Below are 12,530 nucleotides of genomic sequence, written 5' to 3'. Positions count from 1 at the left end.
TGGGTCAAGTACAAATACAAGTTTAAGCCTGAACGTTGACCACCACTGTTAGAAGTAGGTATCTGTAATTGGCAAATGTATGCACCTTTGTCCAAGTAGGGGCCCTTGCTCTTAGTCATGGTAGGGGAGCTACACATTAAAATAACCACTGCTCACCCCCTTGGTAGCTTGGCACAAGCAGACAGGCTTATCCCAAAGGCAATGTGTAAAGTATTTGTCCCCAAAACACACAGTAACACAGTGAAAACCCCACAAATTGACACCACACCAGTTTAGAAAAATGAAGTATTTTTATCTAAAGCAAATCAATCAATCAATGAGAATACTTGTAGAGCGCCCTACTTACCCGTGAGGCTCTGAAGGCGCTGAGGGGAGGGACTGCTGCTACTGCTCGAAGAGCCAGGTCGTGAGGAGTCTTCTGAAGGCGAGTAGGTCTTGGGTCTGCCGTATGTGGGTAGGGAGGGTGTTCCAGGTCTTGGCGGCGAGGTAGGAGAAGGATCTGCCATCGGAGGTCGTTAGTTGGATGCAGGGGACAGCGGCGAGGGCGAGGCTGACAGAGTGGTGCTGGCAGATGGGTGTGTAGAACCTGAGTCTGCTGTTAAAGTAGACTGGTCCGGCATTTTGGAGTGCTTTGTGTGCGTGGGTGAGGAGCTTGAAAGTGATCCTCTTGACGACGGGGAGCCAGTGAGGGCTCTCAGGTGGGGGGTGATGTGGCTGCAGTGGGGCACGTTGACGATTAGTCGGGCGGAGGCATTTTGGATGCGTTATAGTCGTCGTAGGTGTTTGACTGGATTCCTGCTTAGAGTGTGTTGCCATAGTCCAGTCTGCTGCTGACGAAGACCTTGTCACCGTTCTTCTTGTTTCGGTCGGGATCCACTTGTAGATCCTGCGGAGCATGCGGAGCCTGTTGTAGCAGGAGGAGGAGATGGTGTTGACCTGCTTAGCCTTGGAGAGGGAGGAGTTGAGGCTGAATCCTAGGTTGCTTGCCTTGTTGGCGAGTGTTGGTACTGTTCCCAGTGTGGTCGGCCACCAGGAGTCGTCCCAGGCTGAGGGGGTGGGTCCGAGGATGAGTACCTCCGTCTTGTCCGAGTTTAGCTACAGACGGTTGCTCCTCACCCAGTCGGCGACGGCCTTCATTCCCTCGTGGAGGTTGGTTTTGGCAGTGTATGGGTCCTTGGTGAGGGAGAGGATGAGCTGGGTGTCGTTGGTGTAGGAGATGATGTTGAGGTCGTGCTGGTTGGCCACTTGTGCGAGGGGGGCCATATAGATGTTGAACAGCGTCGGGCTGAGGGATGAGTCCTGGGGGACGCCGCAGATGATGTTGGTGGCTTCCGATCGGAAGAGTGGGAGGCGGACGCTCTGGGTTCTGCCGAAGAGGAAGGACGTGGACCAGTCAAGGGACTTCTCTTGGATTCCGGCTTTTAGGAGGCATGTCTTTAGAGTGCGATGGCAGAACGTGTCGAAGGCGGCCAACAGGTCCAGGAGGATGAGGGCTGATGTTTCGCCGTTGTCTAGTTGACACCTGATGTCCTCTGTGGCGGCAATGAGGGCTGTCTCTGTGCTGTGGTTTTGTCTGAATCCGGACTGGGACGGGTCCAAGATGTTGTTGTCTTCCAGGTGGCGGGCCAATTGTCTGTTGACGATTTTCTCAATAACCTTTGCCGGGAATGGGAGCAGGTTGATGGGCCTGAAGTTCTTGAGTTCCTTGGGGTCCGCCTTGGGCTTCTTGAGGAGGGCGTTGATTTTGGCGTGCTTCCAGCTTGAGATCCTGAGTGGATGGAGTTCATGACCTTGCGTGTCTCGTCGTCATTGACGTTGGACCAGGAGGTCAGGCGGATGGCGCTGCTGGTGTTCGCAGGGGAGGTGGAGTCTGGCGTAGTCGGTTGTGGTGTTGAAGCTGTCGTGGATGTCAGCGATCTTGCGGTGGAAGTAGATGGCTAGTGAGTCGCACAGTTCTTGTGAGGGTGGGATGTCGTTGGCGTTTGGCGCTGGCACTGGGGTTGGAGAGTTCCTTTACGATGCTGAAGAGCTCTTTGCTGTTGTGTGCATTGTAGTCCAAGCAATCTTTGAAGGAGGATCTCTTGGCTAATCTGATGAGGTGGTGATGTCTGCGGGTGGCGTCCTTATGGGCTGCGTGGTTGTCCGGTGTGCGTTCGTGGAGCCATATTTTCTCCAGTTTCCACCATGTGCGTTTGGAGGTCTGGAGCTCGTCGGTGAACCAGGTGGCTTTCTTGCTGGCGTGGCTGTTGGAGAATTTCTTGAGCGGGGCGAGGGTGTTAGCGCAGTCGTCGATCCACTGTCTGAGGTTGCGGGCTGCGGCGTCTGGGTTGGTGGGATCGATGGGTGGGTTCTGGGCGAGGGTGGTGATCAGCCGGTCTTCGGTGACTTTGCTCCAGCAGCGGCGAGGCAGCTGTTGGGTGCGTGGTACGTGGTTGGTTTCTTGAAGGTGAAATGAATGCAGCGGTTGTCGGTCCAGTGGAGTTCGGTGGTGTGGTTGAAGGTGACGTAGTTGCCTGTGGAGAAGACGGGGTCCAGCATGTGGCCGGTGGCATGGGTGGGTGTGGTGACGAGTTCTTTGAGGCCGAGGTTGGCAAGGTTGTCGATCAGGGTAACGGAGTTGGCGTTGTTGTTGTTCTCGAGGTGGAACCTCAGGTCCCCGAGGAGGATGTAGTCCATGGAGGCGTTGGCGCTATCCCTGTGGGTGATTTTGTAGCCATCCGGGATGGCTATAGCGATGTTGGGCGCAGAGGAGTCGTTCCACCAGGTCTCGGTCAGGAAGACCACGTCTGGGCCGGAGGTGTCAAATAGATCCCAGAGCTCGATGGCATGTTTGCGAGCGGAGCGGGTGTTGAGAAGTATGCAGCGGAGGTGGTTGGGTCCAGTCCTTTGAGGTTTGGTGGTTCTGTCACAGGTGAAGCTGCAGGTGCGGCAGGAGAAGTGTCTGTGGGTCCGTTTCGGGGTGGCCTGGAGGCAGGTGTGGTTTCGGCCGGGGTTGAGTGCGTGGAGGCGGCTGGCTTCGTAGTGGAGTCTAGTGTTGTGGTGTTCGTGGGTTCCAGGTGTTCAGGCGCTGGGCGCAGTCCAGTCGCGGACGGGCGCAGACGGGCTTGCCTTATGCGCGCCAGCAGCCTTCCTGCTGCGTGCGTCCGCTGTGCAGCCGCGCAGCTGCCACCATTTGAAAGGGAGCTGGGAGGGAGGAGCAGCTGGGAGGCGGGAGGCAGGGGACTGCGAATGGGTGCGAGGGGGCGGGGCCGCAGGGGCAGCAGCGACGGGAAATGAGCAGTGGACACGGGGGGGCAAGGGAAAGAGCAGCGCTCAGGAATGGGCAGAAAACAGACCAAGATGCGGGCACAAGAGCAGGTGGAGCTGCAGCGAGGGGGAGTCACCTACCTGGAAGGTCAAGGGTCGCTCTCCTCACCACGCAGCTGCCGCCTTTTGAAAGGGAGCTGGAAGCGAGGAGCAGCTGGGAGGCGGGAGGAAGGGGACTGCGAATGGGCACGGGAGTGGGGCCGCAGGGGCAGCAGCGGCGGGAAATGAGCAGTGGGCACGGGGGGCGAGGGAAAGAGCAGCACCCAGGAATGGGCAGAAAACAGACCAAGATACGGGCACAAGTGCAGGTGGAGCTGCTGCGGGGGGGCGACCTACCTGGAAGCAAACAAGATCAAAATGACAGAAATCCAACATACATGTATGAAATTATGAATATAAAACAGTTATCCCAAAAGTAGAACTTGTAGAAACAAAAAACTCGAACTGGGGCTATTAGGACACCATAAAAAGCATAAATCCAAAGTACGGCACTGACCGCGAAGTGTGTGACATCAGGCAAGGAGTCACAGGAACCCTCAAACAACAGTATCTTGGAAAAATAAGTTTATGGATGAGGCACGTCATGGAGGTGAGGCGTCCGTACCGTGGTCGAGGCCGGTTCCATGGTTGACATTGGGAAGGTGAGGTGTAGTGTCCATGAGGAGGTGATACATCAAGCCCAGGACAGGGTAGTTTAGGGGGCGTTGGTGGGGAGGCATATGTTCTGGTTAGGTGATGAGAAGTCGAAGAATTTGCGAAGTCACCTTTGTCGGTTATTTACTCTGCGATAATGGGATGCTGGCGCTGGCAGTGACGGTGTCAATGTGAACTCTGGCATTCGGAAGGCCGATAACTGCAGGCGTTGATGCAGGTCATTGGTAGCAGCGCTGACAGCATCAGATTTGTTTTTCCGCAATTTGGCAGCACCAACCACACATTTCCCAGGGCCAAGGAACAGGAATTAAAGTAAAGTAAAGTAAAGTCCACATTTGTAAAGCGCACAATCACCCGTAAGGGTCTCTAGGCGCTGGGGGGCCGTCGGGAAGATTAAGCGAGCTATTGCCCAGAGTCACATGGTGCTGGGCTGACCTGCCGCCGGAGCCGGGGATCGAACCGTGGTCCCCAGATTCCAGCGTCAGTCGCCCTGGCCGCGGCGCCACACCTCTTCCAAATTGGCACTCTTTTGAGTGCAGTAGTCCACAAAGGAGTCCAGGTGGTGGTCACTTGGGTGCAGGTGTAGTCTTTGTGTCCCTGAGGCCTCAGAATTGGAGGCCAGCACACACAGGCTGTTTGAGATTTTTCTTCAAGCAGGTTCACAGCAAAGGTGCAGTCTGTGTCCTCTCCTTGGCAGAAGCAGCAACTGCAGGCCAACACAGCAAAGCACACGTAAAGGGGCAGTACTCCTCCTTTCAGCTCTTCAGCTCTTCTCCTTGGCAGAGGTTCCTCTTGAGCCCAGAAGTGATCTAATTCACTTGGGTTTAAGGTCCAATACGTATATCCCATTTTCTCTTTGTTATCTTTGTGGCAAGGGACTCTGAGCCCAGTCCAAGCCAGTTCTGTCCTCTCTGGTGCAGGAGGACCATTGGAGGTGGAGGCAGCATTGTGCAAAGGAGACACAGCCTATTCAGATGCAAGTGAAACTCCTCCCACCACTCTAAATGCAGCTAAGGTCTATTCAGCTCAACTATGAGTCACTCCAACACCAAACAATAAATACACAGAAGAGCAGAGGCGGCACACGGAATGGTTAAACAAGAAAATGGCTACTTTCTAAAAGTGGCATTTTCAAGCACACAATTTAAAAACAATCTCCCTAAAAAGATGTTCTGTTAAATTCTGAGTTCAGAGAGTCAAAACTCCACTTGTCTATCTTGTCCCAATGAAAAGTTATACTTGTAAAATGTTACAAAGAACTCCCACATTAGTCTATGGGACAGATAGACTTTCAAAAGTGAAAAACCAGCCAGTATTTCACTATCAGGACATGTAAAACACACCAGCAAAGGTCCTACCTTTTACATACACTGCACTCTGCCTACGGGGTGCCTTGGGCCTACCTGAGGGGTGCCTTACATGTAGGAAAAGGGAAGGTTAGGGCTTGGCAAGTGGGTGCACTTGCCAGGTCGACATGGCAGTTAATGCGCATACACTGCAGTGGCTGGTGTGTCACATTTGAAAAGGCTTATTGGGTGGGTGGCACAATCAGTGCTGCAGGCCCACTAGTATCATTTGATTTACAGGACCTGGGCACACACAGGGCACGGTACTAGGGACTTACCTAGTAAATCAGATATGCCAATCATGGATAATCAATCATAATAAACATTTCCCTAGGGGGCACTTGCACTATGACTCTTATCAGCATTGGCAAAGTGCCCAAAGCATCTAAGCCAGCAAAAACGAAATCCAGTATACCATCAAAAATACAGGAGGTAGAGGCAAAAAAGTCAGGGGAGACCACGCCAAGGATGCCAAGTCTAACAGATATACCGCAGATAAATATTGTTCCAGAAGCGCACACACTGGGAAGTTTCCAGTGCTAATGCACAGTTAGCAAGAGCATCCCCAGCTGATCCAACTTCAGCACGTTAGCCTAGATTGGCAAATGCATTACATTGGTGCAAGCTGTTATTGACTGCGCTATATTTTTCTTGCGTTGCAAAGGTGCACTTTTTATAGAAGATACATCACAGTGCATGGCTTTAGACTGCTCTGTGTCACCCCAGCAATACTCACAACTACCAGCCTACAAATATCACTACAGAACACCATTTCAATTATACTTTTCTTTAGTCTTTCTCGAACAGAACATTGGCAGCAGATATCTACACCCCCTCATGCCATGCAGTTGACAAAGTGCTAACTCAATTACACCTCTCACACCACACCAAAATGCATTAGAGAATCACTTTGCTAAGGCTAGCGTAATCATGCCTCATCCACACATTCCCAGCATCACACAGTTGCTATTTAGCTGACAAATTATGTTGCCTGAAAACCAATCTGTATAGCTGAAAAATGGGTAATCGACTGTAGGAAGGTGGATATCTTACTATATGATTACCCCAACTTTTTGCCTAGTGTTTAGCTGTTTTTTTTACTTAGTTGGCCTGGGATCCTGCTATTCAGGGCCCCAGGCTATCTGCTCTCCCTATAAAATGGACTCCATGTACTTTAGGTACATTCCTGATTGGGTATTGGGTCACCTTTGTGAGCCCCTGTATAGTGTACCATAGGTACCCAGGGCATAGGTGCATTCAAGGCCTACCAGGGGCTGCAGCATGTATTATGCCACCCCTGACTGGCCATCCAAACTGACACCACAGGCTGATCACTCAGCTTGGGTAAGGTGGTGTGATCATCCCTTACTTAGATATAGTATATCTGTATCTACCTTATATATAGACACATATCAATCAATCAATCAAGGGATTTGTAAAGCGCGCTACTTACCCGCTAGGGTCTCAAGGTGCTGGGGGCAGAGGGGGGCTGCTGCCGCCAGTGGTCTAAGAGCCATGTCTTGAGCAGTCTTCTGAAGGCCGGGAGGTCTGCGGTCTGTCGTAGGTGGAGGGGAGGGCATTCCAGGACTTGGCGGCGCGGTGGGGGAATGATCTGCCCCCGGAAGTGGTTCTGTGGATGCGCGGGACGGCGGCCAGGGACAGGTCGGCGGAGCGGAGTTTCCTGTTGGGTACGTGGAAGGCGAGTCTTTTGTTCAGATAGGTAGGGCCGGTCTTGTGGAGTGTTTTGTGTGCGTGGATCATGACTTTGATTTTGATTCTTTTGTCGACGGGGAGCCAGTGCAGGTCTCTCAGGTGCGGGGTGATGTGGTCCCTGCGTGGGATGTCAAGGATCAGGCGTGCTGAGGCGTTCTGTATTCTTTGAAGTCTGTTGATGAGCTTCGACGGGGCTCCGGCATAGAGGGCGTTTCCGTAGTCAAGTCGGCTGCTGACGAGAGCGTGGGTGACGGTTTTCCGTGTGTCCATCGGGATCCATCTGTAGATCTTGCGGAGCATGCGGAGGGTGTGGAAGCAGGAGGAGGAGACTGCGTTGACTTGGTTGGTCATGCTGCCTGAGCTTGGAGTCGAGGATGACTCCTATGTTGCGTGCGTGGTTGGTAGGTGCCGGGGGGGTTCCCAGTGATGCTGGCCACCAGGTGTCCTCCCACGCTTGCCTCCATCAAATCGGCGACGGCCTTCATGCCCTGGTGTAGGTTTGAGATTTGGCAGTGAGGGGGTCCTTGGTGAGGGAGAGTAGCACCTATAAATCACTCCTATGGCAGGCCTTAACAATCCTGAAGGCAGAGTGCTTGGTTGTATGTGAGAGGGTGCTCTAGCATGAGCTGAGCCCTTTTGCAGCTTTCAGAACCATGATCTTATAGCTGTTCTATGATATAGCCATACCATATACCCTTAAGTGCAATATAATGCTCGCAATTAATGCTAACTTTGGTTCGGCTTTATCAAAACATTTCGTGTAAGGTGTCAAACACTTTGGAATACTACCCCCCCACCAGTTCTGGCGGCGGGGGTAGCATTCCACCCTTCTAGAGAGAGAAGACATGTATTTACTGCTTTACCCGGTTAAAGTTAAACAGAGCCTCAGCATCACAAAATGGATGCTGCTGCCACAGACACGAGTCTGACCTCCTGCAGCTGGACGAAACTCCGGCAAGGGAGGCCTTGACAATAGGTTTCCTGTCGAGGGAGGTGCTAGCACCTCCCCAGACAGCCTGTAGTGTATTGGGGCATGGTGGGTTGAATGGAAAGATGCTTTTCTAGACACTGCCTGGGGCACACAAGGTGCTCCATGCATAGCCCGGTTCAAATTAGTTGCTGGGGCACTCCAGCCCCACTCTGGTGCAAAACTGGACAAAGAGAAAGGGGTGTAACCACCCCCTTCTCAGGGTCCACCCATAGGATGGACCTAGCTGGTAATCCAGCCCCTAATATCAGTATAAAGATAGGAGCTGTGTCGAGAGACATTAGATTATCCTGGACTGGAACTCTGAAATGAAACTCTTGGACATTTGACGTTCTATACCGACTAGAAGACTGAAGACATCTCCCTTGTGGTCAAGGAGTGACCACCCTGTGCAAACAGTCACCACCAGTAACTTGCCAGTTTGCTTTGTCGATGCTCCTGCTGGAACCCGAAGACTCAGTGACCCAGGAACTGGATTTCCAGACTTCTCCGACTTCTATCCACATCCACAGCAAAGCTGAGACCCGTGGAGGACACGAGAGACGTGGGACCGGACACCCTGGTCTACCTGCTCTTTGCTAACAGTGCAACTACCGAGTCACCCTCGCAGTTGTGCATTTGGGTTTTAGCAGCCCCAGACGCGAGCACCATTTGCACCGAAGCTCTGCCCTCCACACTCCACGAGTGCCGCGTGGGGCCTGCTCTTGCATTTCAGCTCAATGCGTCTTCCCAGTTGCTAGCCTGTTGGATAGCTAGCCCTGCAAAGACTTCCTTTTAAAACTACACCACTTGCCTGGCTGCTCCTGGCTTGCTCCAGCTTCCCTGTGAAGGAGAAGCTCCCCAGACTTTGCTGGTCTGAACTGAAGCCCATCTTCCTTTCCTGCGTGGATTTTGTTTGCCAAGTCTTGTTGGGTCCAAATCGGATATCGACACAGCAGTCAACTAGATCCTTTGTGGGACAGCTCGAATCCAGCTCCTGGTGGTCGTCGACACCTCCTGGTCCTCGTGGCTGCAGAGACAAGCTTCACCTTCTTCACCTGAAACACTTGACATCGACTGGTTCCTTCCTGGTTCCTTCCTGGTCACTAGCTAGTGACCCAGACTCTGTCCCCTCTGCTTTCAGGTTCTTCTCATCTCTGATCCACCCTTGGATCCACCCGGACACTTTTCTCCTGGTCGCCTGCAGCACATCTTTGCAGCTCTCCATAGGAAACAGCGACGAAACCCGACACGAAAAGACACCTATGCACCCGGCTTCCCTGGGTGAGGTAACTAGAGTACTCCGGTGCTCCCGTAGGTGTTGACTCTCGAAGTGTCCTAGTTTAAAAGGGTTTTACCGTAGTCCATCCGGAAGTGTCCTTAATCAACTACTTTGTAACTTTTACGTTTCCATTATAACTCTATGGTAATTCGCGACTGTGTTCCCACACTGCACGCGTCTCCCGCGGGTCTCCTACTTCCGAACCTTTGGTTCTGTAGTGTAGCCCCAGCGACTCCCTAGGCCCTAGGCCTATTCACTATTCCTGAAGTGGTCCTTATAGCACTTACTTAGTATATGGTTCGTGAGGCCCCTAGGGCAGAACTGTATTTGTGCAACTTATAGTATGCTTAATGAGTAACTTGTAACGCATCTCGAACTCTGACCTCATAAAGAGTGCAGAGGGGTTGTGTTTGTAATAAATACATATATATTTGACATATACCTTGTGTGGTGTCCTTTCATTTGGTATTCAAGGGATTATATATGCTCTCTGAAGTTTTAGCCTAAGACTGCTGGTTCATGCTACCACTAGGATAGCTTGTCTATAAGGTTGACGTTACAACCACCATCCATAAGGGTCGTTTAGACTGGTGCCCACTAGAATAGTGGACATCATATGCCAGGCTAACTTCTGACACCGACCACCCAACTTAATGAAAAATATGAAATACCTTTGGTGCATTATCCATACATACTGCACACTACAATGATATTTAGTAGGACTACACTCATTTTACTTTCACGTGAACTGGCATGAACTATTACCATACTAGGAGCCTCATTTATTTGTTTGCCGTATGGCAGCGCTCAGGCCTTGCTGCTGCTATAAACTATCAACAACATCCAAGCAACTGTACACACCTGATGGATGAAGATCTCAAAATCATGTATGTATGTGTCTTGTAAAGCGCACTGCTGCCCTGAGGCGTTGTGGCGCTGTAGACCACTGGGGAACCTGTCCTGGCTTTCCCTGTGAGATGGTCCCTACTGGGTATCTCCAAGGTGAAACCAGGCATCCCCGGTGTATGTGGGGGGCCGTTGTAGAGATGAGGCAAGCTAATGCCCAGAGTTGCCGAGTGTGATCCCTGGTTAGAGTAGGCACTGAGGCGAGAATTATCGAGTCCGCTGACCCTGGTCCACAACCCTGCCGCGTCAGGAATTGAACCCTGGTCCCGGGCCGTTCTCTGCTTCCGGGTCTGCCGCCTCTAACCAGTGAGCCACACCACTCCACGTACATTTATAGAAAGTTCTATAATTGTGGTTGAAGGATCTATGCAAATGCCGACAGCATAACAAGGCATAATACAAGGTTTAAGTAACACTTTATGCAGCATTTTCGTAATTAACTTACCGCAAGATCATTGGGAGTGCACATAGAATTGATGGTGAATAAATAATAAAGGAGAAAATACTGTTGCACAGAAAGAACAACAAACACGTTGATTTTTGAAAATCTTGGTAACCATCCCTGAATTTAGAAATAATGGAGTCATGCAAACCCTATATTCAAGTGTTAGGATCTCGGCAGTTCACACGTTTGTGTCAGTTTCAAAATGTGCGTCTTGGTCTCCCATCCTGCTAAGCTTTACAACTGCTTTGTGCCATGTACATTTGATCCCTATGTAAAAGCTTCTACGAGGTGATGTTCTGTTGAATGTACATGTTAAAACCAGCCTGGAATATGTTATGGACTGGGAACAAGTCCCACAGGAGCAATATGGAAATATATCCGAGGCAGTTGCAGGCAGTAATCCGTCCCCATGATGACTGGGCCCCGCAGTAAAAGTACATTGAATGGGTCTGTGCTGAAAATAATTATGTAATTTGGATTTATGGTGTTATAGCTAGCAAAAGACAGCAGGTGCTAACGCCCCACCTTTGTTTCTGACAGAGTGGAATATAATCAAATGTAATCCAGATTTTATGACACATTTGGAGTATATATGTGATACACTCGAGAGAAATAAATTAGACTTGCTACCAAAAGCTAGACCGGCTGAACTTGCCAATAGTTGCAGCAATGTTCATTTTTATATTCCAACCCATGATTGAAAAAACATATTACAGGCGGTCTTCAAATCCCAGGGGTTCTCAACCTGCAAACGCACTGGAATTAGATCAAGTTTTTTTTTACTAAAGGCTTCTGTTCCTTCAAGTCCATATTGCTCTATCTCAATCTGCATTTTGGAATTCCTTTTTGTTTTACATATCATTGTTTATAACTCTACAATATTAAAGATAAATATGCATTGCTTGCACGTCTGACTTATTGTGGCATGCCCACACCGTCTAAAGTATGACAGGGTGTAATTTTAATTACTTAGTGCAATTTTATACCATGTCAAGTAAATATGCCACATTTGCGGCAAAGTTATAGTTTAGGAGTAATGAAAATGACCAGGATGTGAGTGGGTGTCATTCACGGTACATGCAGGGGCTTCTTTATGAGAGTCCTGCGTCACTTTTGCACCACATAAATTGATATATGTGTGACACAAGGCTCTCAAAGATTGCTGAAGCCACGCAAAGCTACCCTGCGTGGCTTTGAATGGCCTCATAAATCATGATTAAGGCGACACTGCGCAAATCGCTGAGTCGCCTTGCGCTGCGCCCAGGAGGCATTTCATGGGCACTGTGGTGGGTTTTCCTGCGCAACACCCACGGAATTTGATGCTGCCCAAGATGTACAAAGTGATGTAAACCAGAGGAAGGTTCAAATTTGTACGCCTCCTGAGGTGAGGAATAACAAGGAGAAGTATGTTCATTCTCCTCACTTTTTCCTTTCTGGAGGCACACATAGAAAGAGGAAAACACCCTTCCTGTACAAAAACAAAGGAAGGCACCTTCACACTATAGTGCAAGCGTGCCTACAATGGTGCTATGCTGCCAAAACAGCACCAGCGCAGGAAGAAAGGACAGGAATTCACCATGGGGCAGATTTACAAACCCCTTGCGACATGTTTACAACACCGTTGCATCACTTCTGTGACGCAACGGCGTCGTACACAAGGGGCCACCATGCGACAGATTTACAACATGACGCATCTAGTGAGATGCATCACGTTGTAAAGCCCTGCGCTACATTATACCTGCGTCAGGTATATTGTATGCAGGGTGGACGTTCCGTAGCAATGAAGCCCTGTAAAAGTGATGCAGTAAAATCTACATGATTTCACTGAGTTACTTTTATGTAATGTGTATACTTGTAAACCGCACTGTTGCCAGCCGGCATCCTGGCGCTGTATACCGCTGGGGAACCCGT

Source organism: Lissotriton helveticus, chromosome 2_2, assembly GCF_964261635.1.
Source record: "Lissotriton helveticus chromosome 2_2, aLisHel1.1, whole genome shotgun sequence".
Taxonomy (NCBI): Eukaryota; Metazoa; Chordata; class Amphibia; order Caudata; family Salamandridae; genus Lissotriton; species Lissotriton helveticus.
The sequence above is the reverse complement of the archived record's forward strand: the minus strand, read 5'-3'. Positions refer to the sequence as shown.